Below are 21,503 nucleotides of genomic sequence, written 5' to 3'. Positions count from 1 at the left end.
GGAAAAAAGTCATTTACTCCTAATTGCAGATTTGACGTGTTCTGAGGATAAATAAATATTGAGGACTAGAAGAAAGAACAAGGTAGTTGGCATAGTAGGACAGAAAGAGAACCTACTCAAAGGATACAGGAGAGAATGCATGAGAGTTTTCATAATTTTATTTTCATGTGAGGTACTGTAGTTATGACTTGCATCAGAAAGATAATTGGATATTAAAGTATTATTTCCTTCACTGAAGAGGTTTAGGTGTTCTGTTCCATTTAATTATCCTTTTTGATGTCAAACTCTGAAAGAAGAGAGCTCAAACTGATAATCCTACTATGCAATATAATATATGAGTAGCAAATGCCTCCAGTAAGGAAACTATAAGGGAAAAATATTTTTTTTTAAATCTTCTTCAATGGTTTTAAAGAAATGTAAAGAATTTTTTTCCTTTCAAAGGCACAGAATTATTCCAAGTTTATAGTATTATACCTCCAAACCTAATTTTGCTTAATCCTTCTGCTTGATACTTTTTCTACCTTTACTTTGAGAGTTGCATGTAAATTGCACTAGTTTTGCATTCATTTTTTCCTCACAGGAAATGTAAGAATATTCTGATTACAGCTTTAATTTTCATGTTAACGAGTCAAAATTAGAAGTATTCTGAAGGGAGATTAAAAAAAGGATGTGCATGTATCTGTATGCACATTCATCCTGACCTAGTTAGTTGTGTTAATAGGGCAGAAGGCTGCAATAAAACTGAGGCAGCCCTAAGATCCTCCCAAACTGTCATCAGTAACAAAGTCATATATCACTCAGTTTCTTTATTAATTTCATACTTCAGTAGCATCAGATGTTTCAGTATTTACTGGACACAGTTGTGGAAGTGTAGCTAGAAGTACACAACCTCTTGGATTTAGAGATAATCAAAGAGAGACCAATAAGAAACAAAATATTTCTATGGAAAGTATTCACAAAAAAGAATTTGACCTTCAGGCCAGCAGATATATCATTCAGCAGTATAATAGGAACAATATGCATTTTTTAATTGGCTTGTGATTCCTTTCCAATTTCCTGAAATTATGTTGATTGAGACAGTTAAGAATATAATCAAGTTTGCAACAGCAGCTGATAAATGACCTGTATTATTAATATATAACATTAGGATTAAAATCTTAATTAAATAGACACAATTAAAAGACAGTTCGTGTATGCCCCAGTGTTCCACCAATGAAAAAGGAATTTACCAAATGTGTTTAATGAAGGAGAACTTGTTTTGAGAAAAGAAGATTAGTCCAAAACTTGATTGATATTCTGTACAGTTTTAATTTTAGGGTCTTGGAAGTGGATAGTGCAAAAGCTTAGCAGATTCGAAGTCCCATTGACTACCAGTTACTTTACATCTCATTCATGCCTTTCTCCTAAATGGTTTAACATCTTCATATTTTAGTCCTACTCAATTTTTGCCTGTACTCAGAAATTAACTGCCCATTAAATAAACTTGGACTCTTTCATACTTAAAAAAAGCAAGCACTCTATGTATTCACGCTCTTATACTGGTTAGAATTCATTGATATGTTTTATTTAGTGCATGATGGGGCGACTGGATTGATATGCTACAAACTAAAGGGAAAGAAAGTGTAAATCTTTCTAATTTTATAAAATAAAATATTTGAGAATGCTAGTTCACATTAAAGCAACTGACCTGTTCAGGACAGCAGTCAAAAATTCATAAATGCCATATGATGACTGCCAAGGAAACAATGCAAAATAGGATGCCAGCATAATGGCATTCTGGTTTGCTTCTTTTCATGTTGTCCTACGGTGAAGTTATTCCCCAACTCCTACCTCAGCTCTATCGCATCCTTTGGTCTGAGTTCACAGTCTATCCTTTCCTGTCCATAGGGTTAACTTCAGCTGGAAAATGTGTAAGTGTGACAGTGAATTCAAAAGGTTTAGTCTTTCACTTAAGAGTTCAGTACCATCATAATTTTATGGGTTTTGAAGGAGTCACAGAATGAAATCTTATGACCTCCTCTCTGCAAGGGTTCAGGCTATGTGGCCTTAAAATCTACTGTTCCTAGGATTCTTCTTATCAGGATATGTTTAAGACATCATGCATGGTGCAGAGGTCAGAATTTTTTTGATCACAGCTTTTCTTTCCTTGGGTTAGAAGAATGCTCTCAGCTGTCATGAGTCAAGTCCTGTACAAGTGCAAGATATTTCCAGACATGTTCACCAGAAAGCCAAAACAGCGAGAAGTCCCTAGCGTATCTTGAAGAGCTGTTGTTTTACAGACTCCAGGGAGCCGAGGGCCAGGGAACAGTCACATCACAATGTCATCAGTTTATCCACAGATATTTCCACTGTGGTGGGAGATAACCTGTCCACACACAGCACTGCACGCGCTGTGTGCAAGACAGTGCTGCCTGAGCTCTGAACAGATCTGCAGTTATTCTCCCCAGTTTCCAAACAGACAGGAGGTGGGTCAGCTCTGGTCCAGAAGACTATATTAGCAGTAACTTTATATATTCTGCCTCTTTGAGTGTGATGTCAGCCTTGCTGATGTCAAGGTTTTGGTCATCTCAGAATAACCCTGCACTCACACCAAACTCACATCTGCCTTATACCTGACCCCTATATACTGCGTCACACTTCACTCTGCAGAATAACAAGGATGTCCTAAAAGGCAGTATCCTCATTACCTATTTTTAACTTCTTTTTTGGCTACCTAGGGAATATTTTAATGAATATTAGCCAATAATTCTAATGCATCTTCCCTCATCGACTGCAAATGTAAGAAACGTCACAAAAATTAGAAACCCACTGAATTAGATATAGATATATTCTTATAATAAGTTTTAATGATTTAGCTGGAAGAAGGGTATATAACCAGGAGACACATGTAAGAAAGAAATAAAGCTCTGGTTGACTATATAGAACTCCTAGCTGTGAAACTTGGATAATTGTGGGAAAAGTGAATGAAGCAAAGCCCATGGATATTGGGAGATATCCATATTTCTGCAGAGGTAGTGCAATCTCACAATAGCAGACTTACTTTTGCTAAGATAGAGGAATTCTGCAAGTCATGAGGGAAAAATAATGGGTCCAAACACGTCAAAACTATGAAGAAAATCAATGCAAATATCTTAGAAGTGTCTGAAACTCACTAGTTGAATAATAGTTAAAAGTAATAAAATTGGAAAAGAAACTTCTACTTTAATGTGCTATAGCTAAGGGCTGTGTGGGAGCAGGAGACCATACTGCAATCGTCACGTTTTGAAATATACAGGAAGACAAATTTACATTTTAAAAACATTCCCCAATCATGACTATAATTCCTGTTCTGTGCTTTGGTATAACATTAATGATTAGTAAGAAAGTCATAACCTGAGAGAGAGAGTGTTTAATTTTTCAGTTAATATTGTCTGCTGGAAATGAACAAGAAATGGGGGATGGCAAAATACAGGGCTCCCTGTGTTTTCTTGTGATGAGCAATCATCAAAATTTAGATCTGTAATTGCACACATGTGACTGTGGATAAATATATCGTATTCTTTGACAAAACTAGAGAATGTAGTAAGGTTGCAATGTCAGAAACAGTTGCAAAAATGCTGCAGAGGAGAAGCAGGGGGGGGAGAAAGTGAAAAACAGCAGAGGGAACATGAAGGTCATCAAAGAAGGAGCAGAAAGAAGGAGGAGGTGCTCCAGCACAGGGGCAGAGACTCCCCTGCAGTCCATGGAGGACACACGCTGGAGCAGGTATTTCTCTGCAGCCTGTTGAGGACCCCATGCTGGAGCAGATAGATATTCACTGAAGGAAGCTTCAGCCTGTGAGGAGAGCCTGCACAGGAATAGAGGAAAGTGTGATGAGGAAGGAGCAGCACTGCAACCCCCGTTTGCCAACCCACCTGCTCTGCTGTGAAGGAGGTGGAGAAGCTGGGAATGAAATTGAGCTTGGGAAGAAGGGAAGGAGGAAAATTGTTGTTTTAATATTTGTCTTTGTTTCTTACTACCCAAATCTATTCTAATTGGCAATAAATTAAATTATTTTTTCCCAAGTCGAGTAACAGTAACTGGCAAGTTATTTCCTTGTCTTTACCTTGACCCATGAGCTTTCTTGTCCTATTTTATTCCCCTGCCGACTGAAGAGCATGAGTGTGGCAGCATCTAGATGGGAGTGTGGCCCTTAGCCAAGGTTAGCCTACCAGAGTTGCTCAACATGGTGGCATGACTGTCAGACTTTTCTATCCCAGTCTGCATTATGCACAGCAGTGAGAGTGCAGAGATATTGGTTGCCAGTGACTGACTCTGGAAGCAACCAGTCACTCTGCTGTCTTCTCCAGTGCTCCACTTGGTTTTAGGGCAGCCTTAGGACTCCTCCCTACTATATTCTCTATGGGGTTGCCCACTAGCTACAGGTCTCCATAGAGAACTGAATCAAGTTGAATGCTAAAATTTAGTATAATTTTTTAAAGGCACTGATTAGATGAGGCATCCCAGGTTTCACTTTCAGAGAAGGTAGATTTTTTCTGGATTGCTTAAAATGGTATAGAAAACATCATAATAGTACAAAGGGAACATAGCTAGATAAGGGTAAATAGCATTTAGTGAGGAAATCTTCCATCTGGAAAAGGAGATGCATGCTTGCATAGCATTAATACTCTTTTGTGATCCATGGAATATAAAAGTTTTAGTTTTTATGTTGTACTATGTAGTTTACTTATTTTAAAATGTTTAAGAAAGCAAAGATGATAAATACTATCTTACATAATACTGTACAGAAGAATGTATTTTTGCCACCACAAATAAGTCTAAACATCATGAAAACAATACGACATAAATCCTTTGATTTAGAGTGTCAATAACCTGATTCATTAAGCGCATCTAATATACGTCTTCTCCCAATTATTACTGCAATTATTTAAAAATTAAGGCTCCCTAAAGGTACACAAAATGATAAACTACATTAATTCCTCTACAATGTATGGTCTGAAGATATCCCACTGAACTATAGATAATGATTTATGGTCTCTTGGTAAGAAACGCAATTTAATTGCACTTTGGAACATTCCTAAAGCAGCAATCATCATGTCACAGAGTACCTGCAAAATGTCAAACTCTAATTATTTCCATGACAGTGTTTCTCAGATTTGACTCTGGTAATCCTTCACTCTGAAGGCTTATCCACAGAAAATGAAACATCAAATAAATTATGTTCAGCTGTCATCTTTACCATGTGCCATTTTGTTTAAATTTTGCCAGAGTACGAAAACAGGGAGGTGACCTATCTGCTACAGAGCTGATCCTAATTCCCTTCATGCTTACATAGCTTCAGTTAGTTTAGAAAATTATGCCTGGGAACTGATAGGTAGATACATAGATAGAAACTATATTTACTGCAGGAAAACAATAAACTCCTAATTTTTAGCACTGTGGTCAGATTCCAGCCTGCTTTCCTGTATTTTGTCACCTATGGAACTGTACTGCTTTTAATGGAATTAAAGTATACGCCAGTGTATATCTGGCTGGAATGAAGTCTACCTTTCTCAATTCATGAGGGAAAAAAAATGTAAAAACACCATATTAGCTACTCTGTGAAATTCTCATCCCCTTTTCTCAAAGTCTAAGTTTGCAAATAAATTAATTCAGTCTATCCTCTTCAAGCAGGTTCATTGGCTCTCTCCCAGTGCTTCTCTAACTGTTGTGGTGAAGTCTCTGATGCTTTTTTTTCCCATTTGGAAATGCCCCAGAGATTTCTCCTGTATCTCATAGTTACACTTTGATCTTTCCCTCAAAAGATTAGCTCTTCAGCCAGTGCTGCAGGTCCATGCTGTGATTATCTCTGGGTACACTCCCCGCCGGTATCCACATAGAAATTGTTCTTGGCTGTCCTAGAGGCATGTTACTCACACCAGTGCAATTCAAACAGGAGCCTGAGGGCAGATCTTAGTTTGAATTCAGTAATTGTAAGCCTGCATGAAGTTATTACTCATTGCTATATTCATGTCACATGCCTCCAAAAATCTCCACTCATGGGCACACACCATAAAGTTAGAACACAAGAATAACAACTCTGAAAGACCTACAATCAGAAGAAACGGGGGAAGACAGGAAATATTATCTGAAGGTCAGCATTAAAAAACTGTGGAAGAAAAGTGCTAGGACTTCAGTGAAAGCAATGGTATTTTGTGTCTGAATGGTGCAAAGCAGTGCACATAGCTCTCAGATGAGAGACTGCCCCTGTACATACACTTTACCTGGAAGTGACATAATCACAGATCTCAAAGGAAGCAGAGTATTGGTCTCCTTCTTTAAAACCAATGACAACTATGTGTAATTTGATTTTTAAACTACCTGAGTATTACATGAAAAACTGGTGGAAATGCAAAGGTCATTACTATAGAGACATATACTTATAACAGTTTATGCAAGCAGATCTCCAAGAAATTCCAGAGACAATTTATATTATTTTTCTCATTGCATGTAATACGGCTTGGTTGAAAAGGATTTAAAGTTATTTCATATGTAAAGTTTTTGTAATCAAAGGTAAGCAAAATAGTCTTTTTGCTGGGCTTAATGCTTAGGTGCTAAGGATTTTGAGTGAAATTTTTGCTTCATTCATTAGTGCTCTACCATTGGGAAATTGTGAAGACACAAGGGAGGACAAAGCAGCCTCACTTCACATTTCCCTGAGAGGTGGGCTGACTCCCCTGGGTCTTGCATATGAGAAGAGTGGAGAAAATTTCCTGTTTCTGTATTCCACAGTGTTTTAGGCACTGCGCTGGTCCATAGTGAACTGCACAGCAATAGAAATGAAGGAGCACAGAGAATTTTACTGCTGGGTGCGTATTGGGTATTCAAGGTGGTACAGATGTTAAACAGGAATTTTGAGAACCTACCTTTTATACATAAATGACCTAATTTTCTTTGTGATTCTTCCCCTCATTTCTAACTTATGGCACTGTACAAAGACCTGGACTTGTTTCATGTATGATTGTGTATAGGGAGAGAGAAAGCAAGTCAACATTCTCAGCTGTATTAAACAAATGGCTTTCTTATTATCCTTTTATGGATGAGCTACCATTGTAACCCTTAAAAGAAACAATTAAAGACAGTTTGAGGCAACAGAGGTATGTTGCAAAACAAGAGGATATGTCACCGAAAAGTGTCCTGTAATGTAATATTAAGCTCTAGAATTTATGGCTGTTTTCTTCCTTGTGGTGTTTTTCAATACACTTTTATTACAGGCTCTAAATTATACTCTCACAGGAAAGGTCTTTCTTTAAACCTTTAGGTCAGAATTGTTCAGATCTTTTCACACTGAATCAGTCAGTTTTAAAGCTGGCACAATCCTTGGCAGGCTTGTAAATCTTTCAAAAGATCTTATCCAATTACCCTTCATGGTCCACAGGCTTCTACGGTGTGACTGTTTCCTCCTATGTGAGGAATTAAGTGCTCATGAAAGGTTAGGAACCGATGGAGTTGAAAAGTAAGCCAGCACATTTTTCTACAATTCAGATACTATGGCTATATCTACAGAGACAGCATAGAGATCTATAAAGAAATTCAGTCATGGTCAAGAACATTGATTGTCCTTCGAGAGTAAAAGAACAGTAAGGCCAGAAATTTTTAGTTTATTTTTTTTATAAAAGACAAACAGTTACGTTAAAACCGGAAAGTTCTGCATATACATCTAAGGTCTCAGATCTTGCCTAGGACCACAAAATATATTTCATTTTATTTGTACCTATCATGAACTTTGGTCTTTATTATATGTAACAACTTCTTCAGGAAAGGTGGCAACAGACATCCTAGGTTTTTTGATAAGAAGAGGAATACAGTGAAGAGCAACCTCTGAAGAAAATACCTTTTTTTTTTACTTTATATACCTATTTAACACCTTCACTAACTAAGGGAATATAAAAGGTAAGTATTTATGAAGATGTTTGTTAATATCAGAAGAATTTTAGATCCCAGCAGTATTTATTCCAGTGACATATAAACTGCAATTACCAGGCTATAGCAGAAAGGGAAGAAAATCACTAAATCAATTTCACATGTAGCGTAAAAATATTATTTCATTTAACTCTGTTGGTCAGGAGTACTAGAAAAATGCCCCTTCAAAACCATTACATGGGTAATAAAATAACAGTTAAGTACAAATGAGAAAATGCATGCTGTCTCTTTGAGGGAGAGCTAAAAAAAATTCTTTTGTTTGTAATGCAAAAAAATGAGATTGCAGTGAGGAAATCCAGCTACCTCTTGAACCTGTACCTAAACTTTGACATGCTGTGATTTCCCAAATTTATATTTTATACACATACATTGAGATATACATATTCATTTTGTTGCTACACTTATATATAATGTTCATTTTTTTTCCACTTCACTGTGACAAGGACTTGCATTTCACAATTGAAGATCTGAAGAATTACATCGCATCAATTGCTACTCCAAGCCCTTTCTAAGTCTGATTTTCAATTGTGTCTTTTGTAACTATTCATTTATGTTAGTGCAGGACAGAAGGGCCTTGAATGTGAACCTTCACACAGTGGAACTAACTGAAAAGCAATCAAGTCAAGCAGAATTAGGTCCTTGTTAGTTCGGTTGTTTCTAATACACTTCAGCTCTGAATAGGGAAATTAAGTTAAAAGGAATTTTCATATGCAGCATTCAAACAGCTTTCAATTTTACAGCTTGTGTACTTCATTGTATTGTTACCTCAACAGGACTTGTACTCATTTCAAACAACAATGCAAAATGGAGGAAATAAAATAAAAGCTTAATATGATCCCAAAGTCTATAATTAGAGAGTTTATGTATGTAAGGAAAATGCTGCTAGTCATTAAAAAAAAAAGAAGATAGTGTGGGTTTCTGTCGAGTTCAATCTTTCTGTGACTTTCATATTTACAGTTTAAAAAAAAATATTCCAGTTAGTCAAATTTTGTCCAGTTCAGATTCCAGAGAGCATGTCAATGTCATGTCTCCCAAAGCTAAATTGCATTTATAAACTCATTTGTCAAATAAATAAAAGGTCACTGTTTGGTTTCCAGCAAGAAATTGCTTTTTATTTAAAAGGAAGTTTTGAGATCTAATGGGAGAATAGTGCTGCATTCTGAACAGAGGAAAGAGCATTACTAATTCTGTTGTTCATGGTTATTTCACAAAATTACAAATTATGACAAAGAGCAAGCATGAAGCAGTCAAGATCTTTTCTACATGTTTTATTTACCAGTTCTGTACTTCTTTACCTTTTGAGTAGCTACCATAAGTTGCTGACAATTGCACAGAAGTTTTTTTTCAAAATGGTGTTGAACCATAACCTTGGAAATTTTCATCCTGACAAAACCAGGACAAGAACAAAATGCAACAAAGAAATCTGCATAGGAACACTACAGACAGATTATAAATTTGGGGGTCATTGGCTCAATGAGGTATCTGAAACTTCTGAATACAACTGCGCTTCACTGAAATGACTTGCATTAAGATTTCATCTCAACAGCAGAATCAAGAATTATGTGTATGATGAAAGTAATCAAAGTCTGGTAGAATTTAGAGATAGTTAAATAAAAAGAAAAAGAAGAAAAATATTTCACTTTATGAATTCAGAAAGGAACATAATTTTAAAGAACAAACAAAAATAGAGATACTTCTCTTTAAATAATATATTGATGCTTTTATTCCTCCTTTATCTCCATATTTTTTTCTACTAAAAGAAAATCAATACTAACTATGTTCTGTAAACATTTCCCCAACATTTTTCATAGGTTTGATTTTTGAAAGATTATTTGAAGGGTTATTATTTAAGATAAATGACTGAAGACCAAATAATCAGTTTGATCTTGACACTATTGCAATGTATAAAATTCATTCCATGTCCTGTATTTTGAAGGCCATATGTAACTACTCTTGCCTCTCTGACCAGAGATCCTCAATAATGAGACAAACAACCTTGCCCGGTACTCTCTATAACAAAAAGAAACATTTCCAGGAATCTGAGATTAGGTCTCTTAATCTAGTAACTCATTCCACTGTCTTCCATCCTACTGACTCTCTTACTGCTTCTCCAAGTTTAAAATTTTAGCAGATCTTTACTCCCTGAGGAGTGGTTTGCTGAAATCAGATGTATCCAGTCGAGGTTTTTATCAGTATTCTTTTCCCTATTAAGGTATCATGTATCATGAAAGATTGCAGGAAAAGATGGCTATATGAAGAAGACTTTGCTGACTTCCTGGGTTTTGAACTAGTCCAACTTGTGAGTGGCTACTGACAGCTCTAGAGGCATTCAGTGATGACTGAGTTTTTGGAAGACCTATTCACATGATCCCTAGCCCAGTGAAACAGCAGAGTGTCATTCCTGAATTATTTCTGCAGTGTGAACATTCACTGTAAAAATCACAGAATCACAGAATGGCAAGGGTTGGAAGGGACCTCAGGAGAACGGAGATAATCAGGTTATTGCCCAGAGACTGTTTAAGAGGTACAAAACTTTTTATTCACACCTTCTACAATTTCAAACTGAGTTTCTGTCATTTTTCATTGTCAAGTTTGAATTAAATTTAAGATAAAAAAGCATTGCATATTTTGCCAAAGTTATGACTGACTTCAGTAATTACTCTGTTGGATTTTATTGTTTCATTTCATCTGTCTTTTTGATTTATTAAACTGTGACTAGTAAAAAATAGAGTAAAATTATAAAACGTCAAACAGCTTTTAATTAAGATTATTACAAAAAAACTGAGGTAGTTTATTTTTAATTTTAAAGTGTTCATTTCTTGTGAAATCCTGATTATCTTCCTCATGCTTGTCAACATATACTATTTAGATTCCCTAGGGTTCATGTGAGTAAAGACTAATCTTCACTTCTATCTCACAGAATCATTCAGTGGTTGAGGTTGGAAGGGACATCTGGAGCTCATCCAATCTAATCCTCCTGCTCAAAGCAGGGTCAGCTAGAGCACGTTGCCTAGAACTATGTCCAGTTGTGTTTTGAATATCTCCAAGGATGGAGGCTCTCTGAGCAAGCTGCTCCAGGGTTTCATGGCTCTCTCAGTGAAAGACTTTTCTTATGCTTAAAAGGAATTTCATGTATTTCAGTAATGCTTATTGTGGTGAGTTAACCTTCACTGTCCCCCAGGTTCCCACCAAGCCACTTTCTCACTCCTCCTCAGAAGGACAGGGGGAGAAAATAGGATTTAAAAGCTCGTGGGATCAGATAAGGACAGGGAGATCACTCACCTTTACCATTACCATCACAGGCAAAGCAAGCTCAACTTGGGGAAGATTATTTGAATTTATTGCCAATTACAACCAGTGTAGGATAGCGAGAAACAGAAACAAAACTCACACACACACCTTCTTCACAGGCCCAGCTTCAGTCCTTCATTCCGGCCTCCTCTTCCTCCTCCTCTCCCACCCCAAGCAGGGCAGCAGGTTGGGGAAGGGAGGTTGCAGTCAGTTTTTAACACTTCACCTCTGCCATTCCTTCCTTCTCATGCTGTTGCCTTGCTCCAGCATGGTGTCATTCCTACAGGTTACAGGCCTTCACAAACTGCTCCAGCATGGGTCCTTCTCATGGTTTGTGATCTTTCAGGAACAGACTGCTCCAGTGTGAGTCCCCCCCATGGGTCAAAGTTCCTGCCAGAAAACCTGCTCCTACATGGTTTCCTTTCCATGGGCCACAGTTCCTGTCAGGAGCCTGCTCCTCTATAGGCTCTCCACTGGCTGGAGCTTCCTTTGAGGCACATCCACCTGCTCTGCCATGGGGTCCTCCATGTGCTGCAGTGTGGATGTCTGCTCCACCATGGTCCCCCATGGGTTTCAGGGGTACAATCTGTGTCACCATGGGCTGCACCATGGGCTGCAGAGGAACCTCTGCTCCAGCACCTGGAGCACCTCCTCTAACTCCTTCTCTGGCTTTGGTGTCTTCAGAGCTGTTTCTCTCACATTTTTCTCACTCCTCTCTCTCGCAGCTGCTGCACAGTATTTTTTACCCTTTCTCAAGTATGTTATCACAGAGGCACCACCAGCTTTGCTGACTGGCCCAGCTTTGGCAAGTCGTGGGTCTATTCTGGAGGTGGCTGGAATTGGCTCTGTCTGACATGGGGGCAGCCCCTGGTCTCTTCTCAAAGAGGTCACCCTGAAGACCCCCGCTACCAAAACTTTTCCACATATACCAAATACATTCTTCTTAATGCAGCTCAGGAGACCAAGAGCATGTTGCAAGTTAATGTCCAACTTGTCAGCCACCAGGATGCCCAGATCCTTCTCTGCAAAGCTGCTTTCTAGCCAGGCAGCCCCAGCATACTGGTGCATGGGGTTATTCCTCCCCAGGTGCAAGACTTCACACTTCCCTTTGTTGAACTTCATGAGGTTCATGCTTGCCCATTTCTCCAGCCTATAAATTTCCCACTTAATGGCAGCACAACCATCTGGTGTATCAACAACTCCCCCGAGATTTGTATCTTCTGTGAGAACTTGCTGAGCGTATACTTGGTTCCATCACCCAGGTCATAAATGAAGATGTTAAACAGTATTGTCCCCAGTGTCAACCCCTGGAGTACATGAATAGGAACTGGCCTCCAGCTGGACTTCATGCCACTGATCATAACCCTCTGAGCCCCACTGCGCAGCCAGTTTTCAGTCCACTTCGCTGTCCACTTATCTAACCCATGTTTCATCAGTTTGTCAATGAGGATGTTATGGGAGACAGTGTTGAAATCCTTGCTAAATATAAAGATAAAAAACTTCTACTGCTCTCCCTTCACCCACCAAGACAATCATCACATCACAGAAAGCTACCAGGTCTGTCAGGTGTTGTTTTCTCTTCAAAAATCCTGCTGACTACTCCCAGTCACCTTCTTGTCCTTCACAAGTTTGGAAATGGTTTGCAGGATTAGTTGGTCTGTCACCTTCCCAGAGATCAAGGTGAGGCTTATTGGCCTGTAGTTTCCACATCCTTTCTCTCACCCTTCTTGAAGGAAGAAGTGACATTTGCTTTCTCCCAGTCCTCAGGAAGCTCGCCAGATTGCCATGACCTTTCAAAGATAATTGAGAATGCCTTGCAGTAACAGCAGCCAGCTCCCTGATAGGAGTATCCCATCAGGCCCCACAGGTCTGAGTATATACAAGTCAAATACATGTTCCCTAGCTTGATTGTCTTCCACCAAGTGTAAGTATTCCTTGCTCCAGCGTCCTGGTTTCAGCTGGGATAGAGTTAATTTTCTTCATAGTAGCTAGCATAGTGCTGTGTTTTGGATTTAGTACCAGAAGAATGTTGATAACACACTGATGTTTTCAGCTGTTGCCACTGCTTAGTTGCCAGCCGGGTTAAACCACGACAGTCCTATTTTGGCGCCCAACGTGGGGCCCGAAGGGTTGAGATAACGACAGATCTGAATATTTTTTAAAAGGAATTTGTGATAAGCGTTCGTTATATTGGTCTAATAGTTGCTGGTCGCAATGTTGTTTTATTTGCTCTCAGAGTTGTTGTCCTTGTTCATAGAGATCTTTTATATATCACCTTACCTGCTGTGTGCACTCCCTGTGCTGCTGGTTATCACTTTTCGCAAGTGGATTAAAGTTACTGTTCTGCTGTACTGTGTAATACTGGCTTATGTTATGATAAAGTTGTTGGTCATCAGATTAAGCTCATATTTTTACTCAGTATTGCTGTCACCTCTGTATTTTGGGAACCATCTATTGGGAATGATGAATAATTATACATTTTACTTTTTATCCTCGGAGAGCCAGCCTGTGGGGGAGTCACCTTACTCCATCTTCCCCTTCTTCTCTGAGCTAATTACAACAGTTCTTGAGAATGTTGAATATCCTTGGGATGTTCAAACCAGCATGGTCCTATTGCTAGGCCTCCTGAATATGGTTCAGTTTTTACTCAGGGTTAGACTCCTACGTAAATTATATACTATCCAAAGATTGATTCCTGCAACAGGCCCTGCAGCTACTCCAACCTCAGCAACACCCACTGTAGCTCCCAGGTATTTTTCTGCCAGGCAGCTCTCCAGCCACTCTTCCCCAAGCCTGTAGTGTTGCAGATATCAGTGAAACTCAAGTCCTCCATAAGGACCAGGACCTACAAACAGGAAACTTACTCCAGTGTCTGAAGAAGGCTTCAGCTACTTTTTCCTGATCAGGTGGTCTGTAGCAGACACCCACTACATCACCCGCAATGGTCTGCCCACTAATCCTCACTTCACTTTGTTAGGTGGATCCTGTCTCTTAAAAGCAGTCCTCAATCCTCAAAGAGGCTTCCATGGTCACAAAAAAGACCCAAATATCTGTTGTTGACACCATCTGGTCAACCAGTTGAACGTGCAGGATCCATCCACTCCCCCACAAGCATTCCTCCCTCACCAGATAGTCTGAGAAGCATACCAAACTTCTAGTTAACAAACAAAGCACTACTAAAATGAAGGAGGCATAGATTCTAATCTGACTTGCAAAGCTGCAAATCTCATTTTAATAGAATTGCTTTTGAATTATGCTGTTGTAAATCAGAATCTGCCCCCTGAACTATTAAATAAAACAAACCAAATAGAACTTCTGTTTTCCTCTATTCCCAGTCCTTTGTTGTGAATTTTCTTCTTGGACTGTGAACTTGTTATTGATTTTTTACTATCTGCACCACTCATATCAATAAGCTTATCACCAAACTTGGCCCTAAAAGATGCTCAAAGCAAATGAGAAAGTGCAGTATCTGTTCTCCTTCAGTAATGATTAAATTCTCCTTTGTTTCAGAGGAGTCCTTATGGAAAAAATCAGACTCTAGATAAAGTTGGAAGATAGACTCAAGCATCATATTCACCATGAGCACATGGGAAGATCTGGTCAAAAGACAAAGGAAACAATTTGCATAATTATATCCTTGAAAACAATAGTTTGCTAGTTCAGGTTTACTCGTTCTCCCAAATGTTTAAAAGCTGGAAATTCAAGAGTCTGTCTCAACATAAGTGAGTAGATTCTGTATGTCATGAGATACATTTGAATCAACCCCTTATAACCTAAAACAGAAAAATCAAGGAAAGACAATGATCTCCTTAGAGGGATCCTCTAGGATTACATGGTAGGGAAGAAGGTGTACTGTGTACTATGAAAAAAAAAATACAACCAAAAAACCCCAAAGCCAAGACATGGACAGTCCCTTAATTTTAGAAACTCTCCATAACCTGCATGCATCCATGGGTCTTTTGCCTCCACACAGGCACTCATAAACCCCCTGTGATACTCTATGATTTAGACATTTTTTTTTAATATAGAGTATTTCTAGGCTCTAGGTTTTCAGTGTGCCACTGTATATTTCAAACAACAATATTAAAAAGATACCCTTCCAAAATTCATAATATTTGTAAATATTTTTATAGATTTAGAATAGCATCAAAAGTATCAAGATGCTAAAATCTGCCTCTGTGATCACTTTCAGATATTTGACAGCATCACAGAGTGAAGGATCTGTGTTACTTAAAAAGAATATTTTCACTCAGCTTATCTATTTGAAAAAAATATTATTTGACTGAAAGGAATTGTAAAAAAAGAAACAAGCCAGAAATAAAACATGTCAGAAAGAAAAACCCAGAGGCCCAAGAAACCCTAAGAGATGCAAAGGGTGAAAAATTCTTATTTCAGTTTTACTAATAGGGTGATCAACTGCTCGAAGCCAGAGAAGTAAGCAAAGAAAACAGAAACCCTACAAATGTCCAGAGAGAGGTAGAGCAGTAGAGAAAGAAGAAGGTTTTGAGAGAGGGAGAAGTAGTGATAAATATGGGGGAGAAGAGGGGTGGGAGCTACAAGCCATCAGAGACACTAGGATTCACTTTGGCTTGGAGAGAGCTGAGGAGATACAGATGAGATGCAAACATCTCTGAGATGTGTACATTGTGGGTATAACCCCATCTCGTTGGCTGTATTCCTCTGGATGAATAAACAGTACATCCATTTAGAATGAACTAACCTGAACCACTTTTAATCAGCTCACAGGCTTCAGGAAAGAGGTGTTTTAAAGACAGTAATTACTTTAGTAGACAGATATGGCCATTACGTGGGAAGATGGAGAAGGGCAATGATATTTGGCATTCTTTCTATGCAACCCTGACAAGAGAGCAGAATTAGTGGGTTTGCAGACATGTGCTCCAGATTCAACTCATCTACAAAACATACAGGAGGAGATTTGAAACTTGGCTGTAGTGTTCAAGGGGACTAGGGAGAGTTCACACACTAAATTTTCCTGTAGGCCGTTACATGAACTAAAAAAAATGTCTTCTTTGTGTCTGTTTCTAAGAAGTTTTAAAACTCTAAGAATCAGTTATTTACTATGATTGAAAAAAAGGTCTTTCATTTACAAAAAAACTTTCTATGCAGGTCTTTTTAGATATTTCTTACTGTTGAATAGCTTCTGTGTTCAATAATAAGCAACATACCCTCTATAGGCAAACTCTTTGGGATTTGTCTGTGTGCGGCTTCCTGCAAGATTAATTCTGGCTTCTTTTTGTGTCCATTCCTTCAGCCTCTTGAACATATTTTTATCTACAGACAATATTTAATTAAAAACATTAATACTCGAAAAAAATATTTCATATTTATTTCCAGAATTTGAAGGGAAACTGACGGTTTTAAAGCTTATTTCCATGACAGTTAGACTTGAAATCCTTTATAAGTTATTTATTCTGAGATCCCTTATATCCAGTTTTTACTTTTGATTACAAACAGTTTAGACTTACTTATGTATATGTGCAAATCTACATGAAAAAAAACAGAATACATATGCATTCTTAAAACTGAACAGAAAATTATAGTTGTGAGGAATTCAGGCAGGCTTTTCTACATAGTAATTGTATTTTTTTGATACTATTCTGTTAACTTCAGTTCAGAGACAACAATTAATCCAAAATACCAGTGCAACAAGTGTTGCCTTGATGTTCTGGAGGCAAGCCCACATTAAGGAAGTTAAAAATGTAGAGCTGTGAAGTCCAGTAACAACCTATATTTAGGTAAACATTACTACACCTCTTTAGTGCCTTTCACAACTTCAAAGGAAAAACTTCTATAAGAACTTAGCCAGAATCCTTTTGTGCTGGTCAATGACTTCCTTATGTGGAGACATGGAAATTTAAAGAGTTACAGAAATATGAACCCTCCATTTCAGTATTGAACCTAATTTGACAAGTCTACTGCCAAAAGAAGAGTAGCTCAGGTAAACAGCTGTAGTACCTACCAGTAGCACAGAAGGTTCAGGGCCTGATATTAAGACTTTCTGAGGTCCAGAAACTCTGGCTGAATAACATGGAAGATTAATGTTCAACATCTTCGGAAAAAAAGGGCTTTTATTGTGGCTACCAAGGTAAATGCTGGTCTATTTCTTATTTGGAATTTGCAATGCTCTCAGTGTCCAAGGATGCTCACACATGAATACAGTTTTGTGCAAGATCAGTTAAACACTCCAGAAAAAAAAAAAAAAAAAGAGGGAAATGAAGCAGAGTCAATATTTTTGTGATCTTGCAAACTTTCTGATGGCTATGCTTCTGAGTAGATAATAATTATTTGTAGTACTGTAGCATCTAAAATCTCTCTAAGGTATTATGAAAGGAGTCCATTGTGTCAGAAGCAGTCAAATTCAAAACAAAATATAGCCACCACTCCAGAGAATTTTCTACTACAAAAATTAGATCAATAACCTTTAATCTACTTCTCTTACCTTAGTAATTCTGTTGAAAACATAGGAAGAGGAATTATGTACTTACAGTACCAGAATTAAACCAGCTGAGCTAAAGTATCCTGTGGCATGTCAATCATTCTCTCCTAACAAAGAAATAACCCACTGCTGGAGTGTCACCTGTGATCCAGGAAACTACTATCAAAAAAGAGTCACTGAATATAATACATCACAGAGGACAGAAGGAGTCATCCAGAAAAGGATACCTGAGAAAACACAGATGAACCTCACCAGAGATCATCACCTTCACCTGTTCTGATGAACTTTTCTCCTTAACCCATTTTAGCCTTGGATAACTTGTTTTATTCCCCACTGGACTTAAAAGAGATCCAGCTGGTGTTAAAAGAGAAATGTGAATTGTTCAGTTACTTGAAAGTCCTGAAGTGGCAATGGTCACGTTGGGTGTAAGGAGAATGAAAACTTTTCTTTCACTGACTACTTCAGTAGGACAGATTTGCACATTAAGTCTTTTAAAATTCATCAACCAACAAAATGCTAACACTATGAGTTACTTCTTTATATGATCTTTTCCAGATCCCACGAGATCTTCCCTGAATAGTACAAGAAAATAGTCACGAAATAGTATATCCTCTTTCTCAGGACAAAACACTATCACGTCTCAGATTATTTTATATTAATTATCTCTCCTGGTTATCTGTACATAACGAAGATAGCGGCATAGAACATGGTGATAGCATTTTACTTCCTCTGGATTTTTCATTTAGTCAGCTCTAGGATTTTTCTTAGATGAGCTGGAAACCTTTCAGATTCACAGGAATAGATAAATCCCATGATTTTCAAGACAGCTATAAAAGTCATATGCAGATTTCATTAAGGTTGACAGAAGTCTCTTCATTGACCTTGATGGGAAACAGTCTGCAGAGGAGCAGGTTATGCAGATTTACAAGATGGACCGTACCCTTTCCATGCACATAAAAAAAAGCACTATTTTAGAGAAATTCTTCAAAACTAGAGGACATATGGTCTGGGAATGCATTGGTTTTCCAGAAAGAAAAAGTGGCAAAGACAGCCCATGCAATCCAATTACAATCACTATTTAAATCTACATAATTCAACTCTTAAATTAACATGACTTAAATCCCTTGCAGTATGATTTTGCTTGCTCATTATTCTTGTGATAACGTGCCCTTAATTCCATTTATCTGGATATTCAATGGTCTTTAAACATTTTAAATTACCAGAATTTGGCATTGGGATATTCATGGATTTCAAGTCCAGAAGTGATGACTGGATGCAGCTTTGATGTTTCCCTTAACTGTAGACCACTCATTTTCACCTACTTATTACCAGTCTTAATAACCTGCCTTCATTATGTCACTTCCTTGGAAGTTCATTTTAATATTTATCCACCCTTGCTACGTAAAACTTCTGCTTATCCTTTCCTTCAGATTTGCCTGATCATCTCCCAATATGAAATTGGGCTATCTTGCTTCATGTGTCTGGGTGAACAGTGCCAAGCACAGTACCCGTGGTCAGCACTACTGCAAGTCTACTATCACCAAAAATAAAAGTAAAGTTCTGTCTGAGTGTGTAGGCTACTTCCAGTATCAGCACTGCAGTCTTTTGGAGGGTTAACTGAAGCCAAAGGACCCTAATTTAACTCAATGAAATGGTGGGTGTGCTCATTTCCTAGTGCTGAGCATTCTCACTTAGGCTATTTCACTGAATACAAGGGTACATTCAGGGTTTCTTGTGATCAGACCAGTTCTGGAGAGGTCAAACACTCTGCTGCAGTGTCAGCCTTTGAAATTGAAAGTGCAAGGGAAGCTGCAGGGAGTCTGGCCTCTCCTGCAGTGAAGGAGGCAAAACAGCCTTTGCTCTATATGCGCTATCGCTTGATTATTGTACCTTTTGTTCTCATGTTAGTGGGCCTGGTCCTGCCCACCTTCCCAGAGACAACTAGTTTGAAGTCAAAGAATTTTTTGCTTTTCAGGACCAACAGGTTTGGGTACAGGTTGTCTTAGTGGAGTGAAAAAAATATGATCTTGCTTTGCAACACAGTGGTCTGATTTCTGTATCAAAAATGTAGTTTTATTTTATTTTCCTCAAGAAGATATTAAGACAGCTAAAGGAAGAGGTAGAATGATCAAAAACTAACCAAAATTGTTTGGATAATGTGTAGATTCATTACTTTCAGGAAATTTATATATTCTATAATATAGAATACATCTAAAAATCGTAAGTATACTGATATGTTAGAAAAGCTTTTTATTAAGCTTAATGACCCATTAATACATCTGTGTAACAGTATTGAACTCAGATTTATTTCTCATTAACTGGACTTAAATTTTCTGTTACCTTTGTAATACCCAACAATACACACTCATGAAGTGACAAGCCGCTCCACCACCTCTAGCCTGATATTTTAGAAAGGGTAGCCTTTCAGCAAACTACTAAAGTAAAAAATGGTAAACCATACCAGTACAGATTACTAAATGACAATGATTCAAAAAGCTTGCTGCAAAATTCCTGTTGATTTGCTGGAAATCCTGAAGAGTTTTGCTACTTATGCTGAATTTCTAAAAGAGTCTATATTCCTCAGGAAAAAAAATGCAGAGGGAAGGGGAGGTTATCTGAAAGTAGATTTGAAACTGGTTTATCTACAGAATGAAAAGTTTGCTTTGTGCCTGGAAACTAAGCACCCGTATGGTAGTTTCTGTGTTCATAAATGTAATGCAGAGATTGATACTAACATTAATGTAATTCAGAAGAGGCGGCATGAATAAAAACGAGAATTAAAAAATGGAAATATATATAATAATGGAAATATATTTTAGCTGAACTCACTAATAACATGTTTTTGCTTTTAGAATTCTGCTTTAGAAAAGATTAAGAGCATAATTAACCTCTGTAACTGAGCAGAACTCTGTACAGAAAACAAGGTGGAAGTACAAATGTAAATTCATAGCTCATCTATGGAGGGAATGCCAGAGGCTGAAGAGTATATTTTGGGACACTCTTGGCCCTAAGACCTCTCTGGCATGCAGGAATAAGCAGGAGATGGGATGCCCAAGGAAGTCAGCAAGGTAGAATCCCAGCCTTTTTGGTTTTTCTCCCCCAAATGGGAAAGTTTCAAAGGTGGCCACTATCACAAACCCTGTTTCCAAAATCAACGTGAAAGGATCACACGATATGGACCCCAAGAGTCAGAGGTTTTAATCTGAGTCATATGTGAGCCAACAGCATGTATTTGGAAATGGATAAGTGCACCTGAAAAACACATTTGTTACATTTTTTCAGCTGCCAAACCCTTAAAAAAAAGACATTGCTTCTGACCTGCTACTGAGAAGTAAAGGAATCTTGAAAGTGAACTTGCCCTTAGAATAGCGCAGAAGGCCCAATTAGCAAGGTATAAGCAACCTGTTCTTACATGGAAATTTTAAAGTAAAACTTCTGTGTCTCAGTTCATCATTACATGTGCCCCTTTTACCAAATGAGAAAAGTAAGCATTTTCAGGAGGTGATACATCTAATTTTAAGACAGATGTGTGAGATAAATGCACTGCCTTTTGGAGGTGACATTTTTTCTCTCCATTGATCACTAAGGTGACCTAGGATGAGGTGAACTAAGGTGAACAAGATTATGTTTTGATGTCTGCTTTGTAGATAAGTTGAGAAGAAATGTTTCTCAAGTTAGGTTTTTGCCATTTCTTTCTGAAATAAAATGTTCCAGTCCCTCCAATCACACAGGGGTCATGAGAAAAATTTTTCTTTAAGACTTATATTTCTCTTTCCTGAAAATATTATTAAATGTCCATTTGCTGTTCAGGAAT

The sequence above is a fragment of the Egretta garzetta genome, unplaced genomic scaffold (genome assembly GCF_000687185.1).
Source record: "Egretta garzetta isolate BGI_Z169 unplaced genomic scaffold, ASM68718v1 scaffold189, whole genome shotgun sequence".
Taxonomy (NCBI): domain Eukaryota; kingdom Metazoa; phylum Chordata; class Aves; order Pelecaniformes; family Ardeidae; genus Egretta; species Egretta garzetta.
Note: the sequence above shows the minus strand (reverse complement) of the source record.